Genomic DNA, 19,318 nt, shown 5'->3' with positions numbered 1-19,318 from the left:
GTTTAATGTTCAGAGGTACAATACGGGTTACCCGGTACTAACTAATATAAATAATATAAGGAAAAAGTTTCGCCATAAATGTTATTATATACATAATAGATATTTTATGTCTCATACTATTTCCTTTTCAAGAGGACAGCTCACCGAAGCTTGTTTTTGCTTTAAAAATCAACACTGTAAAACTGTATGAGAATGAAATGTCATTTATTTTAGACAACAAATGACGAAGATAAAGGTTCATACAAAGAAGGGGGGGAATCAGCGATCCACGAACACTGTCATAATCTTGCAAAATATATCAACCCATCATTTCTGATTTCCCCCATATAGATAATTTCACAAATAAATATGGTACTGACCAGTTCAAACAGGGGAAAATCAGTAGATACATACAATGTAATTACATAGGATTTCAACACATCTGTCCTGATTTTCCCCATACCTGATTATCACAAATAACAAACAATGACTAGTTAGAATACAGACCTTGGAAACTTGTTCGAAAGTGTACAACAAGCAAAAAGATGGCGAACAAAAAGGGCCAAAGATATGTCAGGTTGTCACTCTGAATGAAATGCCACAGTTCTTGGATCAGGTGTCCCTGTGTCCTTCACATCAGCATCCTTCCATCGTCTGGATTTGTCAGCAGACTGTCACTAACGGACTATACCTGGGAACTTCCCACTAAATATTGGGATGTCAATACCCTTTTTAAAGATGAAAAGAAATTACAATTAAGAATTGTTGGTTTATGTTTTAAAGCAAAATAAAAGTTTCATGGTAGCAAGGGACAGTTTCGCACTTAAGTACAGCTCAAATTTATTTAAAAATAGAGATGTCCTGTATTTGAAGTGACATTTGGTAGGGGATTGCGTACGTACATGTGTTAGAAATGAATGGAATATTTTATTATACACTGCAAGTATAGCAGAGTGCGTAATGAAAAAAAAAGAGATATGCATGATGTAGGTGTCAGCATTATGCCAAGCATATACATCGGGGGGGGGGGGGGGATACTGAAGAAATTCAGGTTAAAACCTACAGGGTCCAGCGAAAATACTGCAACTCTGAGGGAAAATATGTGACCCCAGATATAAAAGTAGAATTGAATTGGTTCTTCATGGTACACAGTGTCTAAATTCCCTTGCATGGTACTCTGATGGGGTGTGGATTTAGTCGAAATTAGAGAAAATCTAGGCAAGATCATAGCTCATAGCATACCAGTACCAGCATGTATGGATCACATGTAATTTATGGTCATAAACTACTTAGTGTATATAAAATACATGCATTTGGATAAAAGAGAAATCTATATGATTTTTCATTAGCCTGTCATAATCAGACTTAGATGTTACGCACCCCCCCCCCCCTCCCCCATTTCGGCCCAAACACACATTTCGTTTATATTTCTGTTACAATATGAAGAAAATAATTCAAATTATGATAATAAATTCTATCATTACAATGACGTAATATGTTTTCCTAAGAGATTGTGTTTTCTTTTCATAGAAAGATTATTTTTAATAAACATGGAAAAATCCTGGAAAATAGTTCTCTCACCAGCGGCCATGAATGCCCAGTCTGATTAAAACCACACCATCCCCCTTCTCATTGTACACTAAATCCACCCACTTCTTACACTCGCATGTCAGGTAAGGAGAGAATTCTGGAAAAAGGGGGGTGTTAATCAGACGGATTAATGCCGGACCAAGGCAGATTAAATGATGTCAGCTCTTAATAAACAATTGGGTGTTATTCACGTGGTTTAGATATCATAAAATATAAATATTTTCTTTCATGAAACGACAAATTATGGCATCAAATCGCGTTAATCGTGAATTTTTCATAGATAACAAAACTGCATTTTTTTTCCTAGTCGGCCTATGTGGCTACATCAACTTACATGTACATGTTTATACTGAATGCATGATCGTTTGGGTCATCCTGCAACAGGAATTCCACGGCATCTTCTTCTGACATCAGGTCGTTTTAAAGATGTAAAATACAAGACTTCGCTGTGACAGTGAAGCTGTGTTGTTTTCGTTGAAACAGAAACACGTGTGTTCCCCGTTTACACTTTCAGAAAACCCCGCGGGCCCCACGATCCCGATCACGGAAAAATAAAACTATAGGCCTATAGGCTATATGCGAACTTCTTTTTAGTTTTATTTGTTTGGCAGGGGGTAAATTATTACTATTCCGAACAAATATAACGTTTATATCTGAAATTGAAGTATTTTATTTATCTTTTTTTTTTTAAATTTACTCTGCCGATGTAACATTCTCAATAGGTGTTTTAACAGGGACCTATATACTAACCAGTATATAGGCCCCTGGTTTTATGAAGTTACATAGGTAGGTTGTGTAACTGTTATCTACCAATATTCCTTTTATGCTTTTTAAAAAAAGCAGAGAATACCTGGCTGATTATTTCATACATATGTGTATATTGTTTTAGTGTATCAAAAGGTATTGAATTTACTAAAAGAGGACAATACAATTTTTATAGTTTTCACCACTTTATTGTGCGACACGCGTCGATCGTTTTTAGCGACGACGTTTTGTCGCTAATTTTAAAGAAAACTGCGCAGCATGTCCCAATTTCATTTTATCGTAATATAAAAACTACCGAGAATTATAACACGAATAAGGGCCTATCAAAATGGAAATTTCCTCTACTTTTACAGGATGTATTTACTTTTCCCTATTTCCATATATAAATATAGGTAAAACGCCGATATGTTTAAACATTGAGAAATAAAATCGTAAGAAAACGTACATGTGCAAAAAATTGCTATTTTCTTATAACTTTGCCAGGCATTAAAAATAATTTTTATATCTTCTGAAAGCAGGGAATATATGCTTTTCAAAAATATAAAAAATATTGAATTCATAAGGAAAATAAAAAAAAATCATATCGAGGGGGAAAATGACCTTTCGAAAAAGCGTTGCGTCATATTTAGACGAAGCCATCCTTCACTTTAAATGCTTTTTTTAATTTAATGGCTTTACTTACTTTATTGATTTTTACATAGTCAAAAAATAGAGGAAATTGTCAAAAATATAATATATAGATCATATATCTTATGACCATAGTTTCAAAGATTTAGAGGCACTCCTTTTGCGTTGCCCTGTTTTTACGCGCCACCGGTTAAATTGACCGGTACGGTAGAGAAGGGGTTAAGAAAAATCGTTCTGATTTCTAGAAATTTATTCAATGTTTCGAATTGGTACATGTATGATAATAATTTGCATCAATCAGAAGGTATTATACAATATGTAACATTGTAGAGTCGACTCGATTGAAAATCAATTATATTTACGTTTCCACTATTTTGACTTTGATGTATTTACCAACTGTAATGTTCCTCGTGAATGCCATGCAGATATGAACAATGTGACCTTGATAAATATTGTACCTCTTTTTACGGCTGGGAACTCTGACAGAAATTTAACCCAACCGCGACAACCGCTACAGCTGCTTTATTCACGCGACAGCGCTAATGTCTTGGCTCCGCCTGCTACGTTCTGATTGGACGAAAGTTAAAACAAGCCGTTGAAAATTTGCAGCTCATGACGCCAACTCCATACTTTAGGGTATTTCACAATAAATAGGGAAAAATGAATTTCGGTATTAAAAATGCCTGAGGGCGTGAACTGCAACGCTTCTCAGTCTCTAATTGCACAGTTCCGAAGCTTCGCTGTTCATGCCTTCATGTATTTTCAAAAATGAAAATTTCTTAAATATTTTTGTGTTCATAAATAAAAACATTTTCATGTACAACACGCATGTATTACTTACATGTTAAGGAAGGTTTTAATAAAGCCAGATCTTAGATAGTTTTGTGAAACCCGGACCCATTTTACATTTACTCAGGCTGAACCTGATCTTGGTGAGATCTAAGTTTCTTCCGCCTCAACGACAATTAGAAATTCTCATTCTGTCAATTACCGGCTTTTTAAAGTCTTAAATAATGTCAGTAGGTGTTTCCAAAAGGACTAACGAATAAAAGCAAAGCAAAATATCATATTATCCAATTTCACTCCCGCACTGCCAATACTCTGCATTGCCAAAATCAGGTAATATTGTTTACTCAAACTTTTCTAAAACGATGGTAGGCCAGCAATATTTCAGGATAAACATACGCAAGCTTATTTGGGAAATGCTTTTACTTATGCTAATAGATATCAAGGAAAAATCAGAATTATTCAATTTCATGAGGTGCATTTGTAACTCTGATCGTCTGAACGGTTGATATACACAAAGATTGCACAAAATTTCCTAATCAGAGATAACTAAAATTGAATAAGTTCATTTTATTTGGAGAAGGAACATGTGTAGGGATACTGCAAAGGCTTCTTCCTCTTCTTTTTTGTAGGTCACCTGAGTCACTAGGTGACTATTGCTATAGTCTGCATCTGTCCTCCTGCGTTGTCTGTCATACTTTAACAATGCAACATTTTAAAGTTCTTGATAACTACCATTCCAATTCTTTTCAAATTTGGTATGAAGCATCTTTGGGACGCAAATTGTAAATTTCAAGACACCTGCTTCCCCGGTGTATTAGGAGCGGGGCATAAACTGCTTAACCATTCTTAAAAAATCTCTACAACTGCACATCTGTAAGAAAAACCATATGCATAGTAATGTAGAGCAAGGAAGCCTTTTTAAAAACTGTTAAAATTTCATGATCCCGAAAATTATCATACATAGTGATTATTATCTCTATCATTTGAAAGAATTCTTGGCGATACCGTATAAAAACTAAATGCATATTTAGGATAAACAGAGGAATATACCAAAATTGTGAATTTCGCAACCTCAGGGTTCTGACTTTAGAGCAGGTCCAAAATAGTTATATAATGTTAATTTATTATACTTTCATGTAAAATACTCGAATCTGATTGGTCGAGAAGCATTTGAAAAAACATATTGTTACCCTCTGAGAACAGTAAGTTGGGAAACGGGTTGAGAATATTGAAGAAATTAGAGCTTATATAAAAGTTTGCACAAAACTGGTTCAATCGGTAATATAGATTTTAACTGAATTGGGGGAAGTTTATGGGTCTGATAAGGTACAGTTGTACATATATCGTATGAAACAGTTCGTTGGTGGAGAAAGAAATTTCGGACCGTCAAAGATGCAGCAAAATCTGGACGACCTGTGAGGCTGTAACAGGCAAGGCAAATGTTTCAAAAGTCAGGGAAATAATTGAAAGTGATGGCAGATACACGATTCGTGATATTGCCAAAGCTGTTGGCATATCACTATCGCAGGTGCATTTCATTTAGAAGCGTATTTTGAAAGTAGGAAAGATTTCTGGCAGATGGATACCACATACATGTATATTGGCAGATGACCAAAAACGGGTGCGAGTACAAAGCAATTGCTCAAAATGTTTCCCAAATTCAATCAGAGACAATTTGCAAACAGTGTTACTGGTGACGAAACATGGGTTCACTATTTCGAACCAGTATGAAAAATTGGAAACAAAATATGGCTAACTAAACACGACAAAAGGCATGTAGTTGACAAAAGAACCATAAGCACATAGGACATTCTTTATTGCATATTCTTCTCATCAATCTCATAACTCCTATAAGCAATACAAAATAGATAGTGGGGCAAACACGGACCCCTGGACACACCAAATGTGATGGTATAGCCGTACAAATTCCAGTGTTGAAGGGCAAAGGTATTACAGGTCGGTGTTACCGAGATGCTATACTAAAAAGCCCTTGAAATATTATCATAAACGACGCCCTGTGTCAGGATTTAGGCATGTTCGTCTACTTCATGATAATGCTCCATCACATACATCTGAGCTTGTGAAGCAATGTTTGAAATCGGAGAAGGTTACCGTCTTGTCACACCCATCACACTCCCCATATCTAGCTCCATGCGACTTTTTCGTTTTCCAAAACTTAGAAAGTTCTTATCTGGTCGTCGTTACAAGTCCCGACAAGGCCTTGGCTCAGCCATCAGTCAGTGCCTCAGAGGTCTACCAAAATAATGGATTCAGAGATTAAAATTATGTATTTCAAACCTCGGAGAATATTTTGAAGGGATGTAATGTTCATTTCACTATTTGAGTCGAATGCTTTTGAGATATCGTACAATGCACTCGTATATCCGAAAATTTAAAAATAAATGTTTCATAAACTATTACCAAGAGAATTTAAAGATTGTTCTTTATGGTTTGTGAAAAACAGATCTGCGTTTTCTTAATAAAAAATGACTAATGCTATGGAGTATCAATATTTTGTCAGATTTATTTCATTCAATTCAGGTATTTATGTTGTCATTCAATTAAGGTATTTATGTTGTCATTCAATTCAGGTACTCGAACGACTAGATTCAAGATATGAAATATGGGGTTTTTTTTCTCACGTGTGATTCAATCTTTTGTGTAAATCAACTTCTATTGCAAAGCTCGATCTGTATTGCAATTACACAAAAGTAAATATCAGGCACATGTACCTGTAGCAACAAGGGGTGATTCCCCCTCCACTTTTACGACAACTCATTTTCCCAATTATCATTACATGCAAAGTTGATTATGTATGTAGACACAATAATTCACTAAGACTGTTTGTCATTGCTTTTATATGGATACAGGTAAATCAAATGAGTCACTGAGCAATGATATGAACAGAAATCTAGGGCGGACTTCAAAAATAAAAATTCCGTCATATGTCGTTGATTACCTGCTTTAAAGCAAGGTGCACGGAAACATTCGCCGCATGCGGAAAAGTTTGGCAAATACCATGACAAACTGACAATTAACTAATCAACTGACCTTAATTAACTAGTCGCTGTGGGAAATGTTGTGCACCTTCTATGAGAATAGTGTAGAGACCCCTTGATTTAGCAACACCCCTTTGATTGTCATTTAATAAAACAACTTGGCCAATATCATTTAGATGAACCCCGTCTCGATACAAAACAGGGGAACAAGACATAAGATCCTCCACCCAGCTGAATTAGGAATGCGCTCAATGCTGTTGCCACCCCAATGCAACATTATAACATCCGGAGGGCCAAACTGATCAACCAACCCTAGCATTTTTAGGTGCCATATGTTTCCATGTCATGTCCCTCTGGCCAAACCATCTTATGGACATTTTCCTGGATAGAAGGTACAGGTGCTGATTACCAAAATAGATCTAAGCGTGACTGAATGCGTGATCTATCAAGGATCGATGATCCAATTATCCATACTGTTTTATGGGAACCTGCAAAAGTTAGCATATTGTTAATAACCAGTATATTTTCGCAAGCCTTTTCCGAAATTATGAAAATTCACACCCGGATGTAAGATTTAACTGCATTAGACTTCCATCTACCCTTGATTTTGATATCTTCTTCTGAAAAACTCTACGAGGTGCATACGAGTCCTCCCAATTCGAAATGAATGAGACTTAAGATAGATGTGTCGATCTGAATGAACTGTAACACTTTGTGCAAAATTGAAGTACACTGATATGAAGTGAGAGGCTTGCCATTAAAGTGAAGGAATAATGGGCCAGATGATATTGGTCTACTATGTAGATATTGTTGCAATGTTTGAAATAAGGTAGTGGTTTCATTACTACATGTAAGCCTGATATAAACAATCGAACCCTTATCAGTTTTGGAATCCCTAATGATTAATTTAATTTGATTTTGAAGGAACTGAAAAAACTGAATGGCAATTACAAGCGAAGAGTTGTAAGAGACTGTTAGGACATTGACTCTAAGCAATGCAAAGAATGAAAAGTGAAAGGCAAAAGTAAATAATGTGCCTCATAATAGTTTTTGCATACTGAAGAGAGTGCCAATATAATGCGATTTAAGAGGGGGATAAGAGACCGCATGTCCTTTGAAGGATTTAAAAGATTCATGCTTACTTTAGTCGTGTCTTGTTTTTCTTGAATTCGAAGCTGATAACTGAGTCTGCTAATGTAACATTTTACTGATGAATATGATATATTTGCTGATGAATAAGCAGAATAATAAACAATTTGCTCAACATAAGTTGGCCATCGTGCAGGAAGCATGTACTTCATTCGAAAATTTGTAAACGAGTCTATTGCCTGCGACAAGTTGCTGTTGTATTTTTGGAAACTACTGCCGCTAAAGGTGACTCTACACGACCTTCAAGATTTCCCATAATACCGGGGAACTGTGTAGAAACTACTGCCGCTAAAGGTGACTCTACACGACCTTCAAGATTTCCCATAATGCCGGGGAACTGTGTAGAAACTGCTGCTGCTAAAAGTGACTCTACACAATTTAGCTTAAATAAGCAGAACAGGAAGTTTTTCTAGATTTCATAGCCATTGGTGTTAGTGATACTTTTAGATAATGCTCAGATGACCGATAAGGTCTGTAGGCCTCTTGTTTGATATTATCACGCTTGGAAACAGATCTTTGGAAATTTCAAAAATTCCACCCTAGGTGCCTATTGAGTACAGTGAAATTCAACCTGTTTTCAGAATCTTCATTAGTAAATTAATATCGGTAAAGTGAAAACTCGATCCCTAGTTAGCTCACCTGAGCTACAAACTCAAGTGAGCTTCTCTGATCCATCGTTGTCCGTCGTCTGTCCCTCCGTCCGTCTGTCGGTCTCACCGTCCGTCTGTCTGTATACTTTTCATACTTTCGAATTATTCTTCTTCAAACTTGGTACAAATCATCATTGGGTAAAGGGCATTTAATTGTGTTCAAAAGAAGGACCATGCTTCCTTCAAAGGGGAGATAATCACAAAAATGCAAAACTAGGGTGGGGTCATTTAAAAATAGTCTTCTCAAGAAACACTGGGCCAGAAGAGCTGACATTTACATGAAAGCTTTCTGACATAGTACAAATTCAAGTTTGCTAAAATAATGACCCCTAGGGGGGGGGGGGGGGGTTATATACAATGTATAGGGAAAATCTTTAAAAATCTTCTTCTCAAGAACCACTGGGCTAGGAAAGTACTAATTGATATGAAAGCTTTCTGACATAGTGCAGATTCAAGTTTGTTAAAATCATGGGGTAGGATGGGGCCACAATAAGGGATCAAAGTTTTACATACAAATATATGAGGAAAATCTTTAAAAATCTTCTCCTCAAGAACCATTGGTCCAAAGAAGTTTACATTTAAATGAAAGCTTTCTGATATAGTGCAGATTCAAGTTTGTAAAAATCATGGCCCCCAGGGGTAGGTTGGGGGCCACAATAAGGATCAAAGTTTTACATGCGAATATGTAGGAAAATCTTAGATATGGGCCAAGGTGACTCAGGTGTGTGATGTGGCCCATGTGCCTCTTGTTTTATTTTTGCTATGTCATTTTAAATGGTATTTAAGAGCCATTCTCTGTAACCACTTAAAAAAATTCGGCACGCATAGTCACCGATTTTCACGAAACTCACCTGAATGAAACATCTATATAACATATTCAAGAAAATATATTTAAAAATTAGATAGTGATCATGGTTGCTATGGAAACAGGTACAATTTTATCAAGTTTGTCTATTTTCTAGAATTTGGTAGTTTTGGCACAAAAGTTGAATATAAAACATTATGAATAGTCTTAAAATTCTAATTTTCATATTAAATTATAAAACAGATCCGATATTTTTCATTTAAGAAAAAAAATGAATAATGGACAATCCTAAGTGATTTTTATAATTGAACAAATCTGTAAAATTGTGTTTAAATTCAATGGTTTTTATGTCTTAATAACTTTTATTCGCATCCACCTCAAATAAAGTGACACACGTTTTTAAAACAACTAATCTATGTTCTTCATAAATCTAAACTAAAACTTTTGGGAATCTGCCTATTTCATACAATTTGAAGTGAATGATTTATGGGGGGAAATGTATTCTGTAACCAAGAGTTATTCCCCTTTGAAACTCTTCAACGTGATAAGGCAGTAAAATTACATAGAAACACAAATAATATGGCGGGATAATGTCTTACTGCATGCTGACAGAAGTTTAGACGAAGACATGTGACATTCAAAATATTCTCTCCACTCACCCACACGAAAGAAGAAGGTGTGAGAGACATATCTCAGAGTACCAGCGTTGTAGTAATACATGTAATTATTCTATTTACTTTGAAATCCATTCACAAGCCTAGAATTAATCAACTTGATCACAATCATTTGATGTCAAATGTTTTCATAGACATTGTGTACAATTATGAATTTCTCTAGATCTGCCATAGCATGACACATGTATATGATGTGTGTGCGTGCTAAATATTCACCCTTCAACTCGCCACTGCTTCAGTTGTATTGATATGACGTCAAAATGTAGACTGTGGCGTCACACATTACAGTACTTAGATCTACTGCAGCACACTTTATTCTGTAGGGGATCGTATGACTAGGGTGAAATTGAGATAATAAATGCAAAATCGTTATCATTATTTGTTTTATAATAGAATGAAGTAATAGAATCATAAAAAAATCATAGATATTTATTCATTTAAAAAATGCATGACCTTTCGTTAAATATATACATATAATTACATAAAAGAAAAGAGACGCCCTGTTGTGATTAAGCCATTGAATACTTTTTTTTTTGCTTTTGCATTGATACATGCCAAAATATTGAATAAACTCTCCTTCGTGAAATAAAGTAATGGGTAATAACATTGAATTTTATCTCTAATCTTTTCTTCTTGTATTAGTTTGGGGGGGTGGGGGGGTGGGGGGGGGGGGGGGGGGGTATACATGTACAGATACTCAACTGAGAAGTGAATTGAGGTGGGGACACTATTCAGTTTTATTAGTTATCCATGTATTAATTATTCTTTACTTTTGATGATACTTTAAAAGCATCAATTCTATGAATAAATTCAATTAATTAAACAGAATTGAAATATCGTAGAAATACCAATACTGATACACCTTAGCCTATACATATTATGCATGGGAAAATATTGTAGAAATACCAATACTGATACACCTTAGCCTATACATGTTATGCATGGGAATTTACTCTTATTTTTTTCTTTTTTGTTCAGCTTGATTTTGTTTTCATTTTACACATGCCACTAACAAAACAGAAGTATTTATTAAGGACATACAAGCAACATTTCTGACATTTTCTCTGGATTCTTTCTCCATCTTCTCGATATAAAGAGCTATTGTATGATTTCGGAAATAAATTCAAATTTTATATTGTAGTAATATTACTATATTTATATACCGGCCTGGGTAGCTTAGCGATTAGGTAACCTATCTTGTAATGCAGGGGTCCTGGATTTGATCCCTTCTTTGCTAAAATATATTTGTACTGTCCTTATATATACAACCTTCTGTAATAGATAACTTTTGATTGCAACAATTAGAAACTATCAAAATACTGAGTACCGGTGTGCTATCTCTAAAACAGACATGGTAATACGACGTACCCCAAGATTTTTTTTGTAGAAACGAGACAGAGTGCACATTCATGAAAATTGATATATATTATTGAGAAACGTCGCACAAGTCCTGAAGTGATAAAACACCGCAAAACAATTCTCACTGTTTTGAATATTATAATTAACCCATGTGTTGATTAATTGAGGTCATATAATCACCTTAGAGTTTAGATAAAACTAAATCTAGATAAGAATACATATATTTAAGTAAGTTATTACCTACCGTAAGAAAAGGGTTTGAATAAGATTTCATTCAAACATAATTTAAGGAATACATATTGCAGCTACATGTAGTAGTAGAAGCAGATGACATGGGGAGAACAAGTAATACATTTTAGATGGGACATAAGATTTTGATTTGCTTGCATATATTCATCTTGGTATTTCTCTTAAAATTAATATTATTTATTGATTTTGTAGGACGTGTCATATTGTCATTTTGGTGGGGGCCAAGTCAGAAGTATCAGTGTATGGTCGATGCTTATGTTGCCTCAAAGGATATGAAAGGGTGTGGTTCATTTAACCGGAAAGAATTTCTATCAGGACAGCAGATCACATTATATTTTAGTTGCCTCTATGCTATTGAGAAGACGATTAACTATGATGACTATATATGCGCAAAATTAGAAAATGAAAAAGATTGTGTGTGCTTATCTTGTCTATTTTGTAATATATGATTCTAAAATAAAGGTATACCATTTATAATAGGATACGATTGTGAAATATTCATCATCGGAACCCACTGCTCAAAGGCCGTAATTTAAGCGCCGAGCATAGGCCTAAATTTTGCAACCCTCACTGACAATGGTGACGTCTCCATATGAGTGAAAAATTCTTCGGCGGGACGTTAAATGATAATCAATGAATCAACCCGTGGGTTCCAATAATGTCAGATATTAAAGATATTGACTTTCCCAGCATACTAAATGACTTCAATATGACCATCATTAGTATGTTACAGTTACAAGCAAGATCTTCTTATGATGTTGAAATATAATTCACATACCTATGTTTAAAAAGATACGTTAAACGAGTGACACTGCATGATGAACGTCCAGACTATAGAAAATAGAGGCCCTCAATTGTTTTGAATCAAATACCAAGGTCACAAGTCAAGGTCAAAATACTTCCTCGTAAGTAACTATGTAAATTGTCAAGTCATGTATTAAGAAATGTTAGTTTAATAGATTTCATACATGGTACTGGCATAATATTTCTTGCACATACATAGTAAGCAGAGCTAATATTGAATTGAACTGCAGAGGGGGGGGGGGGGGGGGGGGTAATTCCTCATGAATCAATGATAAATTACAATCTTTATGTATCCTATTTAGTTTATTTAACTTGAACAATTTTTAAGATCAATGATTCAATTTCAATGTCACACTTAATTCGATTGGCAAGGTGAAAAAATGTACATGATAGTTTGAAATAACTGAAATATTCAAATATGCATTTTCTAAATATGGTAGTTATTTTGATGAATTCTAAAGATATACAATGCAATTTGTGATACATGTACAATACACAAATAGAAATCATGCACATTTGAAAAAAACAACTAAAAAAAACAACAACTATTCATTGATTTAATTATCTGTTACAAATTAAGAGTTTTTATGATTGAAGAACATGCATGATGTATAACAAAATGAGATTTACTTGAAAAGAATGTGAACATCAAGTTTGCTGTTTTGTGATATTTTGTTACCATAGCAACAATGTAATATGAATTATCTATCAGTATTAATATTTTATGAACATTGACTTCAGTTGAATCTGTCTATAAAAGCATTTTTTTTTTTTGGTCTAAAAATTTATTTATTTTGCATGGATTTCGAATTTGAAAAGAAATAGCAATTTTCGTTTCCATGGCAACCAACATGAATTTTCATATTAAACTTGTTAAAATTTAAAATCCAACATCAGTAGCAGTCGGTTATTAAGATTATATACTTTGAATACATAGAAAATTGTATTTTGAATTACATTGAAAAATGCATCTCTACTGTCATATCATGACGAAATGCATCATTTTGTTTCCATGGAAACACAGCTTAGATGGTAGATTCCCAAACATGTCTCATTGTTATATGATAGTACTATATCTAATGTATGTTGTACAAGCATTTATAGATTTCAAGCTGAATGCGGGAATTTTTATCCATCATTCAAATTTGCCTCTAAATTAGCTTTTTCAGAATGTATCAAACAACCCTCTTTTCCAGACAGAATGAAAATATAACAGAATTATTCAAACCTTTAACTAAATATCAAACTAAATATTAAAAATGCTATATATTATCATTTTATAATGATTAAATAAGAACTCAAACAGCTTAATCCAGCATAGTTGAATAAAAAATGTCATTTTTCATGTGAAAATTGACTCTTTTGTGACCTGAATGGCATGCACGTGTTACCATGGCAACAGAGTTGCATAGCAACCAAATTATGATGGTTTTACATTACTTATGCCAGATTAAGTCGATGTGCCAAATTTGAAAAAAATCGGTGACAGTGCGTGCCGGACCCCTTATATAATTGTGTAAGTGGTTACAGAGAATGGCTCTTAAGTTTTAAAGGACATATCGCATGTTACTAAAAAAAATATTTTTTTTCAGCAAACTTAATTCTTTCCATGCCTTAAACTACTTTAAATATGTTTTAAATTATGTTTTAAATTAAATATTTTGCGTACTTTTCGAGTTTGAAAGCGATGACATTCAAGAATGAATTATGTGAAAAGAAAACTTGATTGTACTATAAATGATGAGACCAGTGGACACACGTATCAGTGGTAAATTGCATTTCAGATATAATCTTTGTTATGAATTGCTGAACTAAAGAAAGGAAATTTTGTACAGGAAGTAAAGTCTTTAACGGTTCAGGGTCGAATATGTCACAATGCTATAAGATGTATGTCTTTCGCAATAAAGTTATTATTAATAAGTGTGGGAAATATTCAAGAAAGATACTTTTCGTGACTGACATGGGTTTTTACCCCGTGTGTGACAAAGGAATAGGGTATCTGATAAGAGCTCTATTCGTCCTGCACAACAGTTGTGTTAATATTTCAAATTTAAGTCATTAAGTGACAGAATCAACTCAAAGCTATTTGCAGTATTTTGACATAAAATGTCTATTTTATCACAGTTTTTCTTGTAGGAAACTCGAAGCGCCGATTTGAAAAGAAAGAACGACACAGGTTAAATTAATATGGCGTGTAAATCATTGCAGTATGATACAATTCTGCATTTATATGTGAAAATTAAATTAATATTCAATATATTTTGATATCTATACGCGAAAATCTTAATTCATATTCGATAATCTTGTTATGTATATATGTGAAACTTTTGACTTATATTTGATAATTATATTATTCATATGCGAAAATATTGATTTATATTTGATAAATCTCGATGTATATCAATAATCTTGTTATTTTTCTGCGAAAATCTCGATGTATATTCGATACACCATGATTTATATTCGGTAAATCTTGATTTATATTCAATATACCGATATATATTCAATAAATCTTGATGTATATTCGATACGTCTTGATTTATATGTGATAAATCTTTATTTATATTCAATAAAAGGATATATAAGTAGTATATGCGTCTGTCTGGGGTGGGTAAACAATAGACCTATTGTTCTCGAGAACAATAGAAATGGGTTTTTCCAGTTATTTTAGATAGACCTATTGTTCCCGAGAACAATAGGTCTATTGATAAAGGGTTTTTCCAGTTATTCTTAGATAGACCTATTGTTCCCGAGAACAATAGGTCTATTGATAAAGGGTTTTTCCAGTTATTTTGTAGATAGACCTATTGTTCCCGAGAACAATAGGTCTATTGTTAAAGGGTTTTTCCAGTTATTTTTAGATAAAATCTATTGATATCCTCTGAGATCATGGGGGAAATAGATAAACAAATAAACGAAATTACTTAAAAAGTGATTAAATAGGTAAAAACGAAAGAAAGAAGGAATTATCTCCCTTTGCTTCAAGTTGAGATTAAAGGCATTGTGGGCTGATCCTCGGAATATTCCAGCCATTGACTGCGGAGGAATACTACGCCGCCAGACGATGTGGAGGTAAATATTTTTTTAATTATCATTATAGTAAAAAATTATTAAAGTGACTCTCGCACTTTAATCTGTGACTTACATGTTTTAAAATATATATTCTTGAGATGGGTAACATTGAAGAAGACCCTTGCGTAAAGTCTGCGCACTCCACCCCTTCAGACGGACCCCCCCCCCCCCTCCCATCCCCGCCACGGTCACCCATCCAAACGAGATCAATGACTGCTCAAAAGTAGTGAGTATTATATCATTAATATATTGACTAAGTGAACACGTAATTTTTTTCTTTCGTGTATTTTGTATTAGATTTGAATGCTCGTGAATGTAAAAGTAATTATTGTGGAATTATTATGGATTAGATCAATTAAAAGAAAGTGTCACTCCACAGTAATATTATTTTGAAAATAAAAACTTTTTCTTTTCAGATCCAGATCATGAGTGTAACCTTGAAACCAAATACAAAATTAATGAAAAAATGTACTTGTTTTTTTTTTTTTTTTTTTTTTATTTCTTATGACCATCGTCTCTGACAGATACAGGTATATCCATCGATGCATTAAAGTAAAATTAGTGTCAAGTTTCTTCGCTCGGAGTCCCTTGGATTATCTGATACGACCTGCTCCATTACGCCACTCGCATAATATAACAATACCTCATTGAATTTTACATAGCATCTCTTCGATTCATCCTGGTATACAAGTAAAGCTTTTTAAAAAAGCTTGCCGTCTTTAGCAGCAACTCTATAGAGCGAAGTTGAATTATGTCCCTTGTCTTCATTATTGAATTGAGCTAAAATAAATAATCTCACGGACATCATGCCTATAAAGCTGTGTCCCGACTCCCATTGTAAAAGTTTGTATTTATGAAGGGTATATGTACTGGAAATCAAAATCACTGTTCCCTGTATTAGCACTGATTAAAGCCTCTATATCAAACGAAATTGAGATTTTCAGTGTGTATATCAAAATATTTATTTTTTAACAAAGTTATGAAACGAAACAAAACAAACTAAAAATATAATATCAGTAATCAAGAGTGAATTCATCAAAATTCTAATGTGATTCAACGTTACTTCACAGACATAAATATCATTGTGTCTCTGATTTAAATCATGAAAAAACGTCACTCTATGATATGTAAGAAAAAATATGAAACAATCACACATAATTAACTATACTTCTGGAAGTCCCTGAAAATGCATAAATTAGACTCGTTTACCTAAATTGTAACAACAGGTGGATGGATTATTTTTTTGCATGCTTTCAAAAAACCCAGTGACCCTCATTTTGAAGTCAAGCCTTATTTATTCTTATGTAATTCTTAGCTTAAGGTATCATTAAAACTGTTTTGTAGGGATTAGTCCTACCTAATAGACAATTCCCAAAACACAAGCAATCAAAACAAAAAACGGCGAGTTTTTCTGTTTGTATGCAAAAATGAAAACATTGCTGTAAATGAAGTAACCATAGAAATGCTTTGTATTAGTTGCTTTTAAAAAAGTAATGTGTCAATTTTTCTTTTGTTCGTTTTGTCGATTTTTTTAAGATTGAAAATCTTGAAAAATTGTTAAGTCGTTCAAAAATTAGAACACCAGAAAAGTATCTCCCTTGCCTTGAAGAGGATTTCAACCAATGAAATAATTGAAAATTTTCACTTCATGCACTTTCTACCAATGAAAAAAGAGAGGAAGTGCAAAGTCCGAAGACTGCAAAACACTTCAACTCTGTTCCAAGGAAGACGGTAATGACCCTTTCCATTCTTGTCGAGAACAATACATTATCTAAAAATAATCGGAAAACCCCGGTCATCAATAGATCGGTTATCAATGGATCTTATCTAAAAATAACTGGAAAAACCCTTTATCAATAGATCTATTGTTCTTGGGAACAATAGGTCTATCTAAAAATAACTGGAAAAACCCATTTCTATTGTTCTCGAGAACAATAGGTCTATTGTTTACCCACCCCAGACAGACGCATATACTACTTATATATTCAATTAATCTTGTTATCTTTTCGATAATCTTGTAATCTATATGCGAAAATCTCGATTCATATAACACTGTAATAATCTTGCTATTTATATGTAGAATGTATGTGAAGTTCAATAAATCTTGATGCATATTCGATAAATTTTGATGTACCTTTGATAAAGGTCTATGAATATAGATAACAATATTATTGAATATAAATTAAGATTTATCGAACATACACGTACATCAAGAATTTCGCAAGATTATCAATTTTCTATGGTGGCTGATTTGTGCCACTTTACAATTTGTCGTCTTGTCGTTATTTCGAGGCGAAAAGACGACAAAACGATAATTAGCGACTTTTCGCACCGAAATAACGAAAAGTCGAAAAGACAACAAAACGATAATTAGGTATTTTTCGCCTCGAAATACCGAAAAGTCGACAAAACGAAAGTCGGAAAGACGACAAACTACAGGCGAAAAGACGACAAACAAAACCCGCAAATTAGCGACCTAATTTGTCGTCTTTTCGCTTGGCGTTTTGTCGTCTTTTCGCTTGACGTTTTGTCGCCTTTTCGAGGCGAAAAGACGACAAAACGAAAAGTCGACAAAACGATAAATTAGCGACTTTTCACCTCGAAATGACGAAAAGACGACAAAATACAGATTTCCCGTTATTTTGCTACCTGATTTTCTAGGTATGCAATATGAAATTTGCTGTGTTTTCGACAATTATTTTTTAATTACATTTATGAAAAGGAAACATCTAAAATTAAATTATAGTTCTTATGTACTTGTATTCTACTGAAGAAATCTTTTTTTTTTTTTTGTAAATGTTATACCAGGCATGTTGAATTGGAGGTTGGGGTGGTGAGGGGCCCTGGTCTGCCCTCTTTTTACAATTTACTTCTCACGTTATTTTTTTTTTTACACATATAAATCTCATATTTTCTACATGCACAATTCGATTGACCCCCCCCCCCTTCTCTTTTCATTTTCAAAGTAGTAGTTAAAGGTAAGTTGATGTTTGAAGTGCTGAATGAATAGAAGAATACATGCAATGAACTACTCATCCCCTCCCCTCCTACGAAGTAGGGGAGGGGAGGCCAGAGTTTACTTCACACTTGCAATGGAGTTCTTGACAAGTAAGAAAAAATGGATTTAGGGTACTACTGTCCAAATCTCAATATCCTTAACATCGTAGGGAGGGGGGGGGGGGTAGTTCATTGCGCGTATTTTTCATATCAGCACTTTAAAAAATCAACTACCTTTCACTACTACTTTAAAAATGAAGGGGGGGATCAATCGAACTTTGCATGTATAAATATGAGATTTGTACGTAAAAATAACGTGAAAAGTAAATTGTAAAAAGGGGAGATACCAGGGCCCCTGCCCACCCCAACCTCCAATTCAACATGTCTGGTATAACATTTACACCAAAAAATAAAAAAGAAAAAAGAAGAAAAGATTTCTTCAGTAGAATACAAGTACATAAGAACAATAATTCACGTTTAGATGTTTCCTTTCTGTAAATGTAATCAATAATTATCGAAAACACAGCAAATTTTATATTGCATTCCTAGAAAATCAGATAGGAAAATAACGGGAAAATCTGTATTTTGTCGTCTTTTCGACTTTTCGTTATTTCGAGGCGAAAAGTCGCTAATTATCGTTTTGTCGTCTTTTCTCCTCCAAAAGACGACAAATTGTAAAGTGGGACAAATCAGCCACCATAATTTTCGCATGTGATTAACAAGATTGTCAAATACAAATTAAGATTTTCGCTTATAAATGAAGATTTGCACAATATTACAGCCTTTTACACGCCATAGGCTAGTCAGTTA

At 33.9% G+C, this 19,318-nt stretch overlaps 1 long non-coding RNA gene across 2 annotated transcripts; it reads left to right on the top strand.

The window, feature by feature from the left end:
- The first annotated feature begins 3,994 nt into the window (after positions 1–3,994).
- On the top strand, positions 3,995–17,330 carry LOC130054593 (uncharacterized). Of its 2 annotated transcripts, XR_008802910.1 has the most exons (4): positions 4,004–4,080; positions 6,926–7,141; positions 11,828–15,511; positions 15,610–17,330. It is a non-coding gene; the product is annotated as an uncharacterized LOC130054593 (long non-coding RNA). The 2 variants fall into 2 exon arrangements; XR_008802909.1 differs by lacking the exons at positions 6,926–7,141; positions 15,610–17,330 and having other exon boundaries at positions 3,995–4,080; positions 11,828–13,170.
- Positions 17,331–19,318: the final 1,988 nt, after the last annotated feature.

Source organism: Ostrea edulis, chromosome 5 (assembly GCF_947568905.1).
Source record: "Ostrea edulis chromosome 5, xbOstEdul1.1, whole genome shotgun sequence".
Taxonomy (NCBI): Eukaryota; Metazoa; Mollusca; class Bivalvia; order Ostreida; family Ostreidae; genus Ostrea; species Ostrea edulis.
Note: the sequence above shows the minus strand (reverse complement) of the source record. Positions and strands in the feature narration are given on the sequence as shown.